The 19,523-nt window shown below is 42.7% G+C and overlaps 1 protein-coding gene across 13 annotated transcripts in view; it reads right to left on the bottom strand.

Annotated features, from left to right (window-relative positions):
* tutl (immunoglobulin superfamily member turtle) overlaps positions 1 to 19,523 on the bottom strand; it is a 171,210-nt gene that overhangs the window by 143,501 nt on the left and 8,186 nt on the right. For 12 of the 13 annotated variants that reach the window (XM_087361316.1, XM_087361322.1, XM_087361317.1 and 9 more), the window contains exon 1: positions 7,587 to 7,914. The exons of the other annotated variant lie outside the window; for it this stretch is intronic. The gene's annotated coding sequence lies outside the window, so the exon portion shown is untranslated. Of the gene's footprint in view, positions 1 to 7,586; positions 7,915 to 19,523 lie in introns of those variants that run through there. 13 annotated transcript variants of the gene reach the window in all.

Raw genomic sequence — 19,523 nt, forward strand, 5'->3', positions numbered from 1 at the left:
ATAAATATTCTACTCAGCAACGCGGGTTGACTATCTGGTAAAAACCCACGGACTTCATAATTTTCCTGGTCTCCCACAACGCGGTTTACGGCGATCTGAACAACGCGAGGCCCCCATACTAAATCGGAACACACACATTACAGCGCCGTGATTAATAAACAAATTAACGGGTAATGAACGTGGATCAGACGCGTGCAACACTTGCTGATTAAACGCATTCCTGATGTCCAACTTTCAGATCCACGTTAAAAGACGCGGATGACAAATCAGTCTACAGCATTTTGGTCAACATTTCCCGAAAAATGTTTTTAAAACTGTTGAAACCTGTCCAGCCTATTATGAATCTTACGTCAGCATCACGCACACACGTGAACATGTAATGAAGGAATTATTCGATTCTAGGTAATAAGACCAACTAACGCTCTGACAAATCGTCAAGACATTTGTGTGAATTGGATGCATCGAGAGATGAGTTAAAAATAGATCATTCGGAGAGATTGGATTGAACTGCCACAGGATTATTGATCCAGCAACTGCCCAGAAAGACCTTCCACGACGTAATTCTGTGGTTGGCGTTTGTATCGTGCATGGACCGCACACCTCAGTAACCATGACAACGTTACACGAGACGAAGGTTACGAAGCTCCTCGGCGTGTAACTTTCTCGATTCTCCCCACATTCCAGAAATTTTCTGAAGAAATGTTCTTTAAAATTGTTGCAACGTACAGGCTGATAGAAAAATCACGACACACGTTCTGTCGAAAAATTAATTCCACTGAATTCATAAAAAAAAATAACAATGTCATATTGTGTGTTTGAAATGCCCACCGCCTTCTGACCCTCACTTAACACCAAAGGTCGACGGGAACGGTTTCTGTCCTGCACGCTTCCCGTGTCACAGAATCGATTAACCAGACGAGATCGATCTGTCGATCTGTTTGGCGAAGGAGAATCGATAAACGTATTTCTAAAACAATTCTCGCGAGTTACGTAACAGACAATGAGACGTCAGGCAGTGTTCAACAATGGACACGCTTTGCATTTGTTGTTGAAAGACAATTGACTGGCGGGAGCAGGTTACAACATCACGTGACCTGCGTCGACTCTTGTAACAGTCACAGCGAAATCGTGTGTTTATTAATCCAAGATAAATTGAGTGAATTGCAAACATCAATAAATATTTTAATATTTGTTGCACGAATTTTAGATAACCTGTACTTAAACCCCCTCCCCCCCCCCCCCCCCCCACAATCACGACATCACGCGGGAAAGCGAACCGAACGCTCTGATGGAGTCTTTAAAAAACTCTGAACTGAATCTCACATCAGGATTTTATCTTGCGGGTTAAAAACGACCACAATGCCATCTGCCGGCCCCAAAACTCACCACCTATTATAGTCCAAAAAATGAATGCCCTGTAAAGATTATCAGATCAGTAAAACACAAAATTCGATAAGTTTTTATTGGCGAGAAAAATACTTGAAAAATAAACACGTACGCAAAAGTTTGTAACCCGAGTCAGCAGCGTAAAACAAACAACACTGGAGGTTAATTCAAGTGTGCGCATTCATTTGAAACGAAAAGCGGTTTTGAAGATGGCAGTATTCTGCGGTTACAACGCCGCGCAGTTTGTTAGAAACCGGACGACGTTTCAGAGGTTCCCTGGTGCCTCCTTCATCAAAGTAGTGCGACGTTTCAGCAGCTATGCAATGCTCTTCTGCCCCCCCCCCGGGGGGGGGCCTTAATTTCTACGAAATTTGCATTATTCTGTCCTTTGAACAAAATCTCCGAATGGGAGTTTTCCATTTACGATTCACATTTGGTCCAAGAAATCGGGAATCTTCACGGATTCTTACACTGATTAAAAAATCCATCGGGTCGACGGCCCGATCCACAAGAGGACGATCCATTTGCGTCGAAAGTTTCGCTTGGATTGGTCGGCCAGAGTCACGGCTGCTGGCTGATTGATTGGCGGAAACCCAGGCTGTGATGTCGGGGCTTCGAACCCCAGACTCGGGTCTCCCTTGCCAGTTTATGTCCCAAGGCGATCGATATTTCAAATTTATTCAAAGCCCAACAAAATGGCTTCCAAAACCTAAAATCACGTGACGTCTTTACCAGGAGATGATCCACCCCGCGAGCCGGTTCAATCCATTTCACATCTTCACGATATCTTTTTATCCAATGTCGACGTCAGAAGAAATATTCTGCTCATAATTATTCCTCGAGCCGACATTTTTCTCGTTTCCTTCACGCGTGCTACGTGCCCATCTTTTATTTAATCGGCCACGACAGCTAGACGCGGATTGGCAGACACGACAACTTCCGCGCAGAAGTCTTTAAAAATGCGTAAAATCTGTCCCATCAGAGTTTCTCTCACCTAAGATCAGAACAAAGATCTAGGAGAATCTAAAAAGACGATTTGAGGTCGGTACAAGCAACAATTCGTAAATATACGAACGAGTCCATGAAATCTTCGGTCGTGAGTACGAACGTTGTTAATTCCACCGCCATTCTGAAGTGTATTAATAATTAAACACGATTAAATGCACTATGCGGCCACATGGTTGGCAATCCTGAACACACCGAGTATAATCAGAGCAGAATAGACGACGACGTTTACCTCGTCCATCGCGTGGCAAAAGGAACCAATTCCACGAAGCAATGAGACCGGAAAATCTTCCAGGGCTCCGGAATAAGCTTCAGGCTACTAACAGTCTGTTGTCTTTGAGAACCGCACGGCAAGGCTGACTTAACTGTGCCGAGTTTCGTTATAACCAAGCGATCTCTGCCTCGTGGACCGGCCAATCCGTGCAGTTACTGTAAATCGCGACAACGAAAACACAGCAGTACCAACATTTAGTATAAAATATAAGATATTGTAGGTGCGTCATATTGTGATTTTATTTAAAAATATTATTAAAATATATTAAAATTGTCCGTCAATCACAATAAAGTAATATAAGATATGTAAGACTTGAGGTGTATGTTATAAACTCTTAATTCAATTACTAATTTTTAATTTTCGTATCATTTCTTCAATTTTTCACCTGATGACGGCTCTATGAAAGCCGAAACATGTCGAGAATGTTCCATATGTAAATCGAGTACTCGATACGGAACAAAGGATAATTTTTTAACCTTTTAATTATCTTATATTACTTTATTGTGATTGACGGACAATTTTAATATATTTTAATAATATTTTTTAAATAAAATATACCCACAAAAACATACAATTATCCCATGTGTGATGTTTATATAGTGGGATATTTAGCCCCGTGAATCTCCTGATAATCCCCATAGTTCAAAACAGAACAAAATATACCTGTCTGAAATACGAAACCAGTCAAAGCCGCGGTTAACGAAACCCGGGCGTGGATCGCGTGGCGTTCATTAAAATAATAATAAAAGATAAGGCCCTGCTTTTATTACGAACATGACAACATAAATATCTGTCAAGACACGTGTACACTTTATAAAGGCACGACATTTGCTCTCTGCTACGTTTCGATCGATCCACGTGAATAAAAGTGACGTGGGCGCTAGTGCGCGTGCGTGAAGCTAAGCTCCGAGTGCCGGCCCAGTCTACCTAAACAAACGAACGAACAGACAGGACTTGGTAAAATCCGAGCCCTGGAATTGAATCTCGCTTTGATTATCGACAAATCTGTTGCCGTTTCTTCAACGCGATCATAAGAGTGACGCGTGATTGGTCCAGCCCCGACCGGTCGCCCCCCCCCCTCTTCTACACCTCGACTTTTGCGTCTCCATGGCAACTACGGCAACAGCATTTGCCAAAAGTTGTAATTGTAGGATTTGAGGTTTTCCGTCCTTAAAATGTCACATTCATCGCCCTGATGATGGAGGCAGCAAGGACCTCTGAAACGTCGGTAAACTTCTGCCTTGCAACCCAGAAGACAGCCATCTTCTGGCCTTAAATCGTCACACAATCGTCGAGTTCTTTTCCCCCCCTCGTCCTTTTAAATATTAACCGGCCCTTAAGGGACTCCGAAATGGATTCCGAGTTCTGGGCAGTCAGACCCTCGGTAAATCCCCTGACCTGAGAGAAATCAACACGGAAACTGCGAGACAGAAAAAAAAATCAAGACTCCAGACCCCACCACAGCCTCGCTTACATTTCTTGCTACCAGAGTCTCCACAGTCAGATTCTTTTTACAGCCAATCGTGACGGACATCGGCTACTATATTAGTAGCAGACAGACGACTGACCTGCGCTCTGGTGATGACATATGAACCTCGTCAGTTGCATGTAACACGGGTTTCGTGTCCGCATTAATGGAATTTGTAATTTTACTCGACAAATCCACATCGACAGAGAACACAATTAGATTAAGAAGAAGGGAAAATGGCCTCGGATATAAAAGTAAGCAAAGTCACAGTAAAACAATCCGCTGTCCAATCAGTGAACTCAAAACAACAGCGAATCGGGGACGTCGGAGACATAGAACGAGAAATAACGAAAACAAAAGTGGATCGCATTTCGCTGCGAGAAAATGCGATCTTTTTCGAAGGTCGCCATTACGGATAAAAAAAAGATCACATTTCCAATTACCGCGACAAACATCTTCCTTCGGCACAGAACCAAGATTTCCTTTGTTTCTAAAGAAACAGATCGACATCACGAAATGAGAATCAGAGGATAAAAAATAACTTTAATTAATTCGAAAGACGTCGCGAGTATGAATCAGTGCCGACAAATTCCCGTAAAAAAAATTCCCACTTACTAATACGATGACACCTGAGACATATTTACCTAATTACGCTTCGTTCAACATCTCGAATTATCCAACCCACGGCATCATCAAACATTGGGATATGAACGTTCCAAGCGTCGAGGAAGCGATGTGAGCCCAAGGGGAAGTTTGCCCCCCCCCCCACCGGCCGCCGTGACTGATCCTCGACAAAGGGTAAGGGGTGGGAGGAATGTTATAACAAAAGGGAATCGTTTGCTCACCGAGTATAATCGGCCGTGCTGTTAGAATGGTAGCTGTTCTGAGGCGCCGGTTCACAGACTGAGATTCTCTCCGTGGCCTTTTTACTCTAATTCAAGTGCGCATGCACCAAGCGCATAAAATATTTCTCCTGCAAATAAATAAAAAACATTCCCGGGGGGGGGGGGCGTAGAGTCAAGACTCCACGCATTCATGACGCCATCACTAGATGGGAGTTAGTTTCTAGATCAGGCCGTCTTAACTGCTCCCCGTGGCGACTTCCGCGCTTATCACGAAGGGTTTAAGCCCAACCACTCAAAATGTCTCACGAATGTTCTCGTCCCCTCGCGAGAGAAAGAAAGCAGGTAAGAAAAAGAACAGAGAAAATTACGACTCGAAACATTTCTTACCTGCCAGCTCAAAATTATTTTCATTAATTCGAGTAAATCTGGGGACTTTTTGTGTGCCGACATTTTCAGGCAAAAAAAAAATTTCCCATAATAAACGAAACAGCAGATATTACGAGGGTACGGGCTGGATGACCGGGGTTCGAACCCCAGCAGAGGCAGGACATTTTTCTCCTCGTCACAACGCAACGTCAGGTTCTGGAGGTCCACCCGAGCTTCGAACACAAAATGAACGTTTCCCATTGTCGAGTTTGTAAGAGACCGAGAGACCCCGCGCCATTTGCTTTTCCAAGACACGAAACTAAACCACGGCCGACTACGCTAATAAGGGCCATTGTTAATATCTCGTAATTCTGAAAGGGCTCATCCGAACACTAATTCGAAGGGGAAAAAAATTCCCTAGCTTCTGTCACTGATAAAATTAATTTACCGTCGTTAACAAAAACAGAAGTAAACTTACCACGGCCACATTCAGTTTCATAAAACATTTTGGTGAGCATTTTCTCAGAAGCAGAGAGACTTTTCAACAATCAACCAGATTAAATAATAATAAAAAAACAATGGAGCGTACAGTTCAACTGCGGTTGGTTCTGAAATTTCCCCGGTTAAAGAACACTTCGTTTTCCAAAGGATGGCAACCCTGTTCTTCTCATATTGTACAGCAGTGGTATTCAACCCTTTTTGTTCGCGTACCCCCAGACATAATTTCTCTTCAACTTTGTGGTGTATAATTCAACTTATACATAGTATATATAATCTACATCTAAAATAAATTAAATAAATTACATTACTGATTATTCAATATTTATCATAAAATAATTTTTTTTTAAATTTCACGTACCCCCTAAGATGTCTTCGCGTACCCCAGGTTAAATACCACTGGCCTCGTGGCCACAGATCATTCCTGAATCCGCCACTGGACTTCTGATACGTAAATCCCATTTGACAAGCAGCCAGTGTACTAAAAATAAGCCCGCAGTATCATCGCCAGAGACTGGAATGTTCCGCGTGTATAATTCATTCAACCATCAGGTTATTCAGCCAAGGCCAGATAAAGTTCGTTGCAACCCAACAGCCATCAATCAGCAGCGGCATCAGAACATGTTACGCAAGTCGCCATTACAACACAGCACTGATATAATAACCACTACAGAAACGTCCATTGTTGCTCAAAAAACATTGCATTATCTTTACCACGACAAAAAACAGACTACGAGATACGTCAACAACACACAAACACTGCACTCTGTAATTAATCCTATGAAATTATAACAATACGTCGGTGTATTAATCACCAGAGAAATATCCATTTTTGGGGGCAAATCGTTAGAATATTATATCATCCACAGTGAGACTTAAATGTTTAACATTTTGACTGCACGATTATTCGACAAGGTCACGCGATATTTCCTCTTTCAACCAATCGATACAGCAGGTATGATATATTTTTTTTTCCCGTCAAGTTCTTAAACTGATTCTAGTTTGCCTGTAACCCAGAAAATCCATTGCCTCTGATATATGATTAAGAAAAACTTTTACGAGCTTAACAATCCATAAAGCACTCCGGAAATCATTTTACGACATTGTAACACAGCGACATAATAACCACTACTGCACTGTCTATTGTTGTAATGTTTCTACGGGTTATAAACGTAAAGATAAACAATTACTCACACGAAACTCGAACAGAACATAAAATGCGATATCCGTTGCTGACACAACAAATATTTCGGAAGCCTTGAAACATCTAGACGACTATTTTAAAAAGTATAATATTAAAATGTAGTATAACACACACTGGAAATGCTCGAGCAACATCTTCGTGCGTTTGGTAAAAAGTTAACTGAAGTTTCGGTGGCGCTAGGTGCTTCCGTCATCAGGGCAATGAGATGTCTGAAACGTCAGTAAACTGCTACCAGACTATATGGCTCTATAGCCGTCTTCATATATCCGCCGTGAGAACCTAAAATCTCATCAAGAAAGTATTCTTCGAAAGCAATGACCAATTACGCACTGAAAAATCACAACACCTGACCTCTGAGAAAGTTCAATGGATGGCTATAAAACTGCATAGCCCCACACAAAATCACGTATGATACAACCGGTTATTTTAATTTCCACGTGCAGAAATTATTTGTTGACGTCAGATTTCAAAAGCTTATAATTACCACCAAAAACATTCAGAATTTCACACAAAATCAAACACATTTGAAACGAGACTCACCGTTCTGACGATACTTTTGACAATTGCGCCAACAGAATTTCTTCCCTGAGCTGAGTCGGCGGCAGATGAATTCCTTCCTGATCGCTGCACACTGACGCTCCCTTCCCAGGGTCTACGAACACTCCACCCTCCGGGCCTGAATAACGCAGTTTCCACCACACACAGGCCGACGAATCGGTCAGATCACACTAAGAACGCGTTATAACCCTCTGGCTGATGTCAAAGAAGTAGTTTTCTGTTATATTTGTGTTAAAAACTGCCGCACAGAGAAGCCACAACGAACAGACACAACACCTCGACCATTTCCAGTCTCCGTCTGTCTACCTTGCAAGCTAGTCACCGCGCCGGCAGACCGGAAGGAGGGGGGGGACAAACCGGCTCCACCAATAGGAAGCCGGTTTGAACGCGGGCGCGTACGAAACAGCCAATCCGCTACTAGCATCCAGTTTAAAAGCCACTGTGGTTATGGGAGTTTTATTTTTCTGGAGAGCTTAACATTTGTATTCAAGCGACTTCGTCGAATTGAATGAATAACTGATGGTTTTTAAATAATTCAAATAGTGGCACACCAACAGTCATTTGCGGAGAAGCGCCGCGCTCTGCTTTATTGTTTTATAATCCTTGCTCTCCTTTGTGGAAGGAAGCGAGTAAAACAGTTGAGTTACTCGTCGCGAAGAGAAAACTTGAATATTTAAAAACAACGGATTCGTATCATCGCAGAAGGTCACACATACGAATAACAGCCAATCAATTTAAAGCCCGTAGCTCACCGCGCTTACGTAACAGAAAACAATCGGTTAGTGCTGTCTACGTAAATCCATAAACACACTCAGGGCAAAGTTAGAGCAGGAGCTGACGATATGAACGGGTTAAAGTAAACATTAACCCGTTTGAACGTTGCTACGAGGCGGGGGTTAACCGGACACTGGAAGTTTTCCGTACGACCGACAACACGACAAATACAGTAAAATGGACCATTGTTTAACATAAAACAAAAGATATTCGCCATTTTGCTTAAACGTGTCTTGGTTGTTATGGAAACTACAGTCAGCTATTTCTTTAATTCAACATTTATCCGATTCTTACGTCAACGGTAAACCTCTCCCTGGTATAATAATGTTACGTCATATTGTGATGATTATAATTGTTTAATTTTAACCGTCTAATCACAATAAAATATTTTATTAAATATTAAAAAAATTAAAATATTATTATTACAATTAACATTTAATATTTAAAATATTTAAAATATATTAAAAATATATTAAATGATGCTCTTTTCTATCGAAATGTTCGATTTAAAATTAGAGCATCTTCTCCCTGGTACTTAATTAAGAACCGATTTACAAAGACGTGTGGGGGGGGAGTGGAGGTATAGTACCACTCTCTCCTGACCTCGGCACTGTATGGAGGCGTGTTGTGAGCTTCACGTGCCGGCTGATTGATCCTCGACACTCACTGGGCAAGAGGCTGGGTTGGTCCCAGTGCCGATCTGGACGCGATATTGTAGCCTAAAGATGGAGGCAGCGTGTTCCTCCGAAAAGTTTCGCAACTTCCATTGCACTACAATCGAAAATACCACAAACCACGTACGTATTATCGGACGATTTGCTTTTGTTTCAGATAAAACAGCGGAGTTTCTAAACCAATGGCCCGCGTCTTATTTAGTTCGTAATCTGACGATGAGTTGGAATTTGGTTTAAGGTCTGACCTCTTGGGTTCCTGAGGTTAAATATCAGGTTCTCAAGGCGACGAGTAAGATAGCTGTGTCGCACCACGAAGTCGTGTAGATACTCACTGACGTTTCGGAGGCGTTGCAGCCCTCAACAACGCCAGATATAAAACGAAAACCCCGGAGAATTACAAATTTGACAATTCGAGACAGCAGAAATTGTGGACTAAACAAATCATCGCTTCGTTTGTTTGTTTGTTAATTTCTTCCTCGCATGTCAAGGAAACACATAAAGTGTCATAACCCACGGTCCCGTTGCTATGACAACGGCGTCGAATTTCGCCAACACGAGAAATGGGGAACAAATGAAGGCGAATGCGCGTCGCTGAAGCCATGGCTTTGTTGCTTAAGAATCATAAAGACGGGGTTAGCGGGGGGGAGGGGGGGGCGAACCTGCGTTTGATGTATTAAAACAACTTAATTAAAATTTTCAGGTGGAAAACTAAAGCCAGGAAATGGAATTACAGCTGCCCGTTCGGAGCGCGGTGAGACTTAGACCTGTCATGCAGAAACGACGTCTCTGGTCACCACACACTGCCTAATCCGTCGAGAAATGAAAATGTCCCAATGCACTTCCGTGGTACAGATATTATTCTTGATATTCAGCAAGGCACGATATGTAGAGCGTAATACATCGATATGATACGGTTACTTGTTTCGGCACGACTGTGCCATCATCAGGATGTCAGTTATGCACAACATTAAATCAAGAAATGCACCCGTAAACATTTCATTTTTCATGGATTATCCGCGGTGGTCTAGCGGTTAGAACGCTGGCCTTGTAATCCTGGGGGTCTCGGGTTCGATTCCCGGCGGTGCCCGAATTTATAACTTGTGTTGGGCAAGGCCGTGGTCTAGGCAACACGGAGTTTTCCTCCGTGGCATCCCAACAATTACTCCATTCACACACAGAAGAAGGCAATGGCAAACCACTTCTGGATCATTTGCCAAGAACGTATATGAACAGGTCCCAGTCCGAGAAAAGGATGGAAGGATCCTCTTCATATGGACCTGTCGTCAGACAGAACACTAAATAAATAATAATAAAATCAAACATCGCCTTTCACGTGCAAATCAAAGACTGCCAGTAAAGTTTAATGTTAAAAGTACGTATTAAAATAATGATGATGGCATAAGAGTGTCGAAACACTTAATCTTATGATATCAAAATATTATATTATTGAACTTCCCTGTCGACACCACAAAATTTTTTTCATGTTTTTTTAATGTTCGTGTGGTTCGTTTAAGGACGCAAACATCAGCTCTGACGCGACGCCACGAAAAGTTACTCGGCTCCGGGTCGAGAATTAGATCGGACAAAATGCGAGTGAGATGTGATTGAGCAGTGAAGGATCCCCTCGGAACTAAAAGCATTTTCTTGTTGTATTTCTGGTGGGGTTGGGGGGGGGGGGGCACCCTCTTCGAACAGAGGAACTGGTCGTCGTCAAAACTGTTGTCCTCGTGATGGAATAAACCCCGTCATTAACAATGCGCGGACAACAATCAAATCTGTATCCTGGTTACTAACTAACTAACAAACTAACTAACCAGATGGCTTACGGAACCCGAAGGTTCATCACCGAATTAACCAAAGCCCTCCACCGGACCCTGTCCTGGGCCAACAAAATCCAGTCTCCTTCAACTCCTATCTCCCATAGATCCCGCCTGAGATTATCCTCCCATCTACGTCTAGGTCTCCCCAGAGGTCTCTTCCCCTCAGGTTTCCCAAATAGTGGACCCAACCAACCAGATGGCTTACCGAAGCCGAAGGTTCATCACCGAATTAACCAAAGCCCTCCACCGGACCCTGTCCTAGGCGCATCTTGGTTCCTGACAATCATAAAATCACAGACAGCGAACTTCTGTGGTGACAGTGAGAGTGCCTGAGAAGAAACGGTTAATGTAATTTTAAAAAGTAAAGCTGAGATTAACAGGACATGTAGCATGCATGGTGAAGATGAAAAGAGGATTGGTCGAGGAATGTTAAGAGAAGGGACCACTTGGAACGCCTGCAAACAGAAGAAAGATAATATTAAAAAGACTGTCAGGGTGCGGACTGGATCCAAGTGTCGTCCGCTCAGAGCAAAAGACTGGTTTCGATAAAGCGTCTGAATCGGCCACGACTCTGCCGCACTGTCAACTGTCTGAGGCGTCACATTCCTTCCTGCTTTCGTCCTCACGAAACTGTTCGACGTTCATTTCGTAGACGAACGAAACTCGTTCAGCGCAAAGCAGAGCAACAAGGGCATAACGCACACTCCCGAGAAAACAAAGCCTTGCAGTCTCTTAGAAACAGACCGACGTTTCAGAGGAGCTTGTCAGTGAATATCACCCTTCGCTGTCACCAGGGCAACAAATCTGGGTATTAAACAAACAAACAAACAAACAAACTGGGACGTTTCACCACAGGAATCATTAAAAAGGTCTGGAGAATCGAGTACAAGGGAAGTCGATTGTTTCGAATCACGGCGAGAGGGAATAACTGCGAGTGTTTCTTATTGTTACAGTGTTCGACGCTCGTGGTGCTTTCAGCGCCACGTGTGGCTTTATGTAGCACTTAATGGGGTCGGAGCTGACCCCATGGAAACAGACATCAAACCATTAACGGAATTATATTCAGAAACACTTCGACAATGGCACAAGGGACACGGTGGTCTAGCGGTTAGAACGCTGGCCTTGTAATCCTGGGGTCTCGGGTTCGAATTTATAACTTGTGTTGGGCAAGGCCGTGGTCTAGGCAACACGGAGTTTTCCTCCGTGGCATCCCAACAATTACTCCATTCACACACAGAAGAAGGCAATGGCAAACCACTTCTGGATCATCTGCCAAGAACGTATATGAACAGGTCCCAGTCCGAGAAAAGGATGGAAGGATCCTGTTCATATGGACCTGTCGTCAGACAGAACACTAAATATAATAAAAATGTAGACCGTAGTGACGCAACATATTTTAAAAACTTTCCTCAGTCTGAAAATTGAACGGCAGAAACGTCGGTTCTGTCTGCCTTCCCGCACGTCTCTTGTCCGAAACAACGTAAAAATTCTTACTTGGTGATTACGCTAACAGATGTCAGGATCGTTCAATTCTGGTCCAATTGCTATTTTATATAAAGCCTAAGTTCTTCATTATCAAATCTCTCAACCCCCCCACCCAAAAAAAAAAACACACACACAACGTGACTTCATTGCTGTTCTTGCAAAATGAATTCCGATTACAGCAATGGGGCAAACACCCAAAACGTCGTACACATCAACGCATCACTGAAAATTAACAATTCGCCTAGGTTCGAGTCCAGGTCAGTCCATATTTTGAATTTATGGACATCAAATGCCATCATCTCTCCCCCGTCTGCATCATTCCACCGCCGCTCCATATTAATTCATGTGCCGTCTGGGGGATGGACAAAGGGGCCGCTAGTGGCCATAATGTCATCGCCTTGTTTCTGCCAGGCGAGATGCTTCTACAGGATAATCTGTAACTCAGACGCTGTGGAGATTGTGTTCGAATCTCCAGCCGGACACTGAACTTGAAGACGGTTTCAGAATTAATTCTAAATGCTTACATCACAGACGCCCAGAAACATATAAGTTGAAAACAAAACATTCCTCATTAAATGTTTTCTTCGCCACTCAAATGACTACAGAGTAAAATCTTTTAATTATACAGGGTTATTCATAATTCCCTGACACATTTCAAAAAATCGCTGCACTTGAATGGTGCAATGGATGATAACATAGGACATGCCGATAGAAAGAGAAACTCTCCAAGTTTATTTTACATATCTCATAAATGCTCAATAACCACGCTCGTCTTCGTTGGCCACCCCGATCACCTGACCTGACGCCATGCGATTTCTTCTTATGGGAGTATAGGTCTTTGAACCTCCTCTGCCACGGGATCTTCCTGAGCTGCAAAGACTAATCATCGCTTCCATTTCACAAATCGATTGTGACAAACTGCAGTAGGCACGGAAATGGATTATCGGCTTGACGTCTGTCGCGTCACAAAGGGCGGACACGTAGAACATTTTTGAGGTATGTAAAATAAACTTGGAGAGTTTCTCTTTCTATCGGCATGTCCTATGTTATCATCCATTGCACCATTAAAGTCCAGCGATTTTTTGAAATGTGTCAGGGAATTATGAATAACCCTGTATATGTTACCTTCTTGCATTAGAATTGTTACTTCAGTCGGCTACTGTGATTTAAAATGGTTCACCCTTATTTGGTGTCCGAAGGTTTTGGCGATGGTGGGTTATAATTCGTGAAAGTGTCCATCGTCTAAATTAGAAACAAAATCGAGTTTCAGAATCTAAAAGTGTAAAAGCACTACAAAACACGTGTTGAATGATACGCTAATGCCTTCCAAGTGCGGATGTGATATTTCTTACAAAGAAAAACCGCGGCTCACAGGTTGCGGAAAACTGCTCCGTACATAAGCCACTAGCAGCGTCACGGAGCATCTATCATTGCTTTGAACTCCGAACTCCGTAGCCCTGCTGTATTGTAAACGTCGCAAATCGGTCGCTTTTTGTCTTCAGTTGAAAGTGGCTCCGCGCGTGTCGCAGCAGCGAACCTCGATTGTTTGCGCGCGGTCTCGAGTACAAGCCATGACGAGTGTCAGTGTTGCCAACTACAAATGTCGGCGGTTAGCCTCCGAGTGCACTTCTTCGCTGACTGACGGCCGCCATGTATAGGAAAACTGTCAGAGACCGCAAGGAGCGAACGCTGTATTGACAGGGCCCTGTTCGGATGTTTACACTCCCGTCACTCCACACAGAAACGACGAATTCTGTCTCTTAGTTCGTACTTTGTTCACACGGCGCTAGCTACCTCTCATATCATTACTGTCAAATGACAAAATCATTAATAGATAACGCATTAAGAGGAATGCGAAAGGAAGTGGTCGTGGCCTAACTTAAAGCAGTTTACCTGCAAAGTCTGAGGTAAATCACGAAAAATGTCACGGGGTCCTCAAATACGTAGCAGGTGTGACAACCACGTGACCACGAGTTTCCGGTCCCGCCCTTGCCAGCTGCAACCAATCATTCGGATTCTGAACGTAACTTGGGAAATCCACGATTTGAATCCCAGTCGAGACACGTGTGGACGTTTGCTTCAGAAGCTGTTATCCAAGGACCGAATCATTTGAGAATAGGCCACGACATTTTGTTACTATTCTTTTATCACTACAGTCGTTAAATAAGGGGTAGGTTAGGGCGTGGAAGTAAGGCTCCACGCATTCATAACGATGTTTATGATCAGTCAGCTTAAAGACGCCTTCATTCCTACTGAATTTGTTGAAAGTTGCATTTTATATCGAGTTCAAAAGAGTAAAGAATTAGAAACGCACGCCAAAAAAATGTCCCGCTTGTGAGAACTTTGAAGTTTCGCCATCGTCATTTCAAAAGCTCGTCCAAGTAATCGACCACTTTTCAGTCGTAACATTTAACGCATTTTAAATGTTTAAAAAAATAAATTCATGTCAAGAATGACGGGAAAATGTAGAGTTGTACGAGGTGCGATCGGAAAGTTTCAAGACTGCGCCTATAAAAACCCGTACACTTATCTCAGGTATTAAATTCATCCATCACCCTCGAAGTAGTTCCCCTGGGAGTGAACACAACGATCCCAGCGCCGCTGCCAAGCCTGGAAGCATCCCTGGAAATCTTTCTTTGTCAGCCTGTCAAGCACCATCTGCGATTCTGCCTGAATCTCTTCTATCGTCTCAAATATCCTTCCCTTTAGCTGAATTTTCATCTTTGGGAAGAGGAAGAAGTCACACGGAGCTTAGAAACGAAGTTGGGGTCGGTTCTTGCAAGATCTTTGAGCTCCTGACAAATGAGAAGTCGATTCTGCTTCTGGTCCTCAGACAGGAGCCTTGGCGTCGCATGTGGAGTTCTTCCTTTAGAATAAATCAGCTGACAGGTCCCATAGCCTATCCCAACAATGTCGCACAAGTCGTTGATGGTACGACGTCGATCTTCGTAACATTTTCGGGCGTTGTGCTCGAAGATGGTCGTCCAGAACGCTCGTCATCATCGACAGAGGTTCGGCCATTTTTAAAACGTGAATGCCACACAAAAGTTTGCGGACTCCCCAAATGCTTGCTTTAGCATTTCATAGGTTTCCGTAGCCGTTTTGGCGAGTCTTTGGCAAAATTTGATGCACACGCCATTCCGAAATCGCAGGAGGGTCGGTGTAATGCACTACCAAAACGCCCGTAACTAAGAAACAAATGCTAATTCGATGATGCCGGCTGGCACACTGATTCACTATGAATGTAGGCCGCACCCCCTAGCGGCAGAAGCTCGTACTACATCCGGTTCGCCCTCTATTGACACAGTCTTGAAACTTTCCAATCGCACCTCGTAATACACGTTTTCCTAAAGATTATTGCCACACGGCCCGAAGTCCCAAACACCAACAGGCAATCAGAATGTTAACAACCATTTTACCCCCCCCCCTCCCCCTCTCTCTCTCACCCCAAAAGTTTCGAGAAGTTTCACAGAATGCGTCAATAAACATCAAAACCGAAAATGTAGATAAACTTGTTATTCAGAGCGACGCAAATTGCGTAATCTGACAGTTGTTTGTTTCCATACCGAAAGCCACTGCGTTGTCCAATCAGCGTTGATCACGAGATCAATAATAATTACCCATCAACTGATCCGTTTACATCGACTTACAGTCGCAACGCAGAATCAAATATAAACGTAAAACAGACCGAGACACGAGATCACTTTTTCGATTCTCTTATTTGCCTCAAGGTTCGTGGAGGGGCGAAACTTTAACCGGGTTAATTACCACCTGGATAATTAAACCACTGCCCGACAAACGCGGGGCAGAGGGAGGTATCATCATCTGTGGCCCTACGACTCATCTCGAGTCATGGCTGCCTCTTTCGAAGGTTTCTTAATCTATATATTAAATCTTGTCCGTCTAATCACAATAAATTCTTATTAAATATTAAAATATTACAATAATTAACATTTTAAAATATTTAAAATATTAAACGATGTTCTTTATCGAAATGTTCGATTTACATTAGACCATCATTTTTCATGTTTCACGACGTGTTTCAGTTCCTAAAAGAACCATCCTCAGGTGTATATAATTATATAAAGCTTCAAAACGATAAATAATTTCAAATACAATTTTTCATGCATTATGCTAGCGTGCATTTTTATTAGATTTTTACCAGATATCAATCGATGTTCTTTTTCAGATTTTTATTCCATTTTTAATTCCATTTTTAATCCAATAATTCCATTTCTTAATCTATTTAAGCAATTGGTAGGACTCCTTGGACGAGTGACCAAGACAGACGCCTTGAGTGGGGTTCGAACCCACGGTCCCAGTGTCTTCAGACCTCGCGTCGCCACTGTGACCGGCAAAGAGGGCGGTATCATCATCATCTGTGGCTCTACGACATGTTCTGAGAAGCCCGTTCACATTTGCTTGTAATAATATGTCATCTTGCTAATGCCGTCAATATCTCGCGGCTCGTACCGCTTCGAGTACCTGTCCAGCTTAATGAAGGACGTCGGATCAAGAATTGGGACCAATCAACACGTGGAAGGACCCATGCACATCGAAACAACAATGTTTAGGACCACCTCTAATCCAAAGTTTGCGGTCCGCGATTTGAGAACCCCTGACGTAAACAGACGTGCCAACATTAGGACTGAAATTCTCTTATTTCATTATTAAAATACCCAATGAGCGTCGCTGTAGGTGGTTAGCACCACTGCCTCGTAATCTGAAGGTCCAGTGTTCGAATACTGTAATCTTCGCAGTTTTATTCAGTCCCTTCACGCATAATTCTTCCTTCTGAATCATTAATCATCTCATTATCCGACGCTGAGCTGCTGACAGCGTCGTTAAACAAACCAGGAATAAAATAAACCACACGCAGAATGCGATGTTCTTGTCACAGCTTTTTTTTTCTCTCTGTACATGCACGAATGGCAACTTGGAAAGGTTCGTGGTGGTAAATTTCAGTCTTTTTTTAAAGGATGAAGCGATATCTCGTTAAACCCCCATTCAGAAACGGTGACGTCACGTAACAACGTCATCCTGACGGAACAATGTGAACGCGATTTGCTCTAAATATGACGTGGTTCCCATTACCCCATTGTGGGTGATAATCGTGCTAATGATTGGTCGCCTTGCTGTGTGGCAGAGATGGACAGATACACAGGAAATCAGATGAATGGGAAGCGATGACAATGCGGAAACAGTGTGGCTCGGCATTGTGCGCGATGCGACCGCAACGCCATCTATGAACAGCAGTTAGAACCATGAAGACAAATCAGCAGCGCTAGTGTTACTATTATCATGGCGGAAAATAATGGAGACTCGTTATTACGCGATTGTTGGAGGAAGATAATTTCGTGCTTTGTTTCTGTTTTTTGTTCGAATGTGATTGGTGGAAATCTGAATACGAGGCTCGGACGAAGTAAATGTACGCACATCGTAACGATTCTAGCAGATTTGCAGTCAGCGAATGATAAGTTCTTACGCTCTCTTGTAGGTGATGCATAACAGGCGAGATTTCAACCTAGAGCACGCATAACATGATACGTTTTCAAAGTGTACATCCAAATATTCACTGCCATCTAATTCCAGGTCTTACGATGAGTGGCGTTTTACCCCCACTCCCACACAAGACACCCTGACGTGGTTCTATGCACACGGATGCCTTTATCCTTACGTTGAACCGAGCGTTACAAAGGAGTGGTTAAAATTGAGGTTATGTTCTACGTTTTAAATTTCGAACCGAAGACCCTCTGTCACAACTGAGGGCTTTCTTTTCTCTCCTTACGATCTCGCGTCTATTTTTGAGAGATTACCTTTCAGCAAATCAAGATTGTGTTTCTTTCTATACATTTTTTCCCCAATTCATAATCATCCTACCATCCCACGCTACGTAACATAAGTAACTGAGAAAGCGTTGTTAAATATACCAAACACCACACAAATGTGTGAAACTGAACCACATTTTAAGTCCTTCAAAGCTGAAATCCGGGATGAATTCGAAAAATAACTCAAGTTTTTTTTTTCAGACACGGCAGCTTAGCGGTAGGTAAGCGTACTTCGGGCGACAGGCCTGACCAGCCGGCGCAAAACCTCAGTCTCTAACCAGTCCCACAGCGTAGCTAAATATACTTCTGAAAACTTTGTCGTGACGTCACGTGTCGTCCGCCATATTTGTTCCTGGCGACGCTGTCATGATACACTAGCCCCTTCTTGTATTTCGTTAAATACGGAGCAGTTTTAAAAACGTCGCGTATAAAAGTATTGATCTGAAGGCCTTATTGAGGTTTGTACCGGTTGAAATGTCTCACAAAATTAAATTTTTCAGCTCCATGTAAATTACTGGAATGATAAAGTTCGGTCCGCCATTAACTTCTAATCGAAATCTACCAAGTGATCTGAGAGACGTGACGCGTTCATTGCACTACGCCGTGTATGTGTGTGTTGTCATGGCAGCGACCCCGATGACGTCACAGGGCGGCGGGTTCCCGAAGTTTTGGCGCTGCAGTAGGCCCGAGTCGAGAGAAGTTTCATCAGGTGAAACAGAGAACGGTCGATACAACGTTTTTCCCTCCGCGAGAACGCGCGTCCATCGTTTAAACACTGAACACAGTTACAAGACAGAAGACAGATGAAGTGCGGACATTGGAAAGATTATCTGCAGGCCAAATGGAGAGATCTAGACACACGCGATATATTTATTAAAATTCTTTATTCTGGAAATCGATTGGAAAGATGTGAAAGCATGAGGTGATAATGTTGCGTCATATTGTGATGATTATAATTGTTTAATTTTAACCGTCTAACCACAATAAAATATTTTATTAAATATTAAAATATTATTACTACAATTAACATTTAATATTTAAAATATTTAAAATATATTAAAATGATGCTCTTTCTATCTCTAATATTTATTTAGTCTTTATAATATTATTATTTAATCTACAGACCGATTATAAAAAACCACTACAAACATTTCACCCACGCAAGATCACGCTTTACGAAACAACATTGAATGTGATAACAAAGTACAATTGATCTAGAAGAGGATAACTTTCCGATATTTAATGGACATCTGACGAAGGATTGCATTTAGAATATTAAATTTGAGTTTATATCGATTATACACCTGAAGATGGTTCATTGAAAACCGAAACATGTGT

Source organism: Zootermopsis nevadensis, unplaced genomic scaffold (assembly GCF_977971745.1).
Source record: "Zootermopsis nevadensis isolate Lab colony 2312 unplaced genomic scaffold, Znev_1.0 Znev_ptg000057l, whole genome shotgun sequence".
NCBI lineage: Eukaryota > Metazoa > Arthropoda > Insecta > Blattodea > Termopsidae > Zootermopsis > Zootermopsis nevadensis.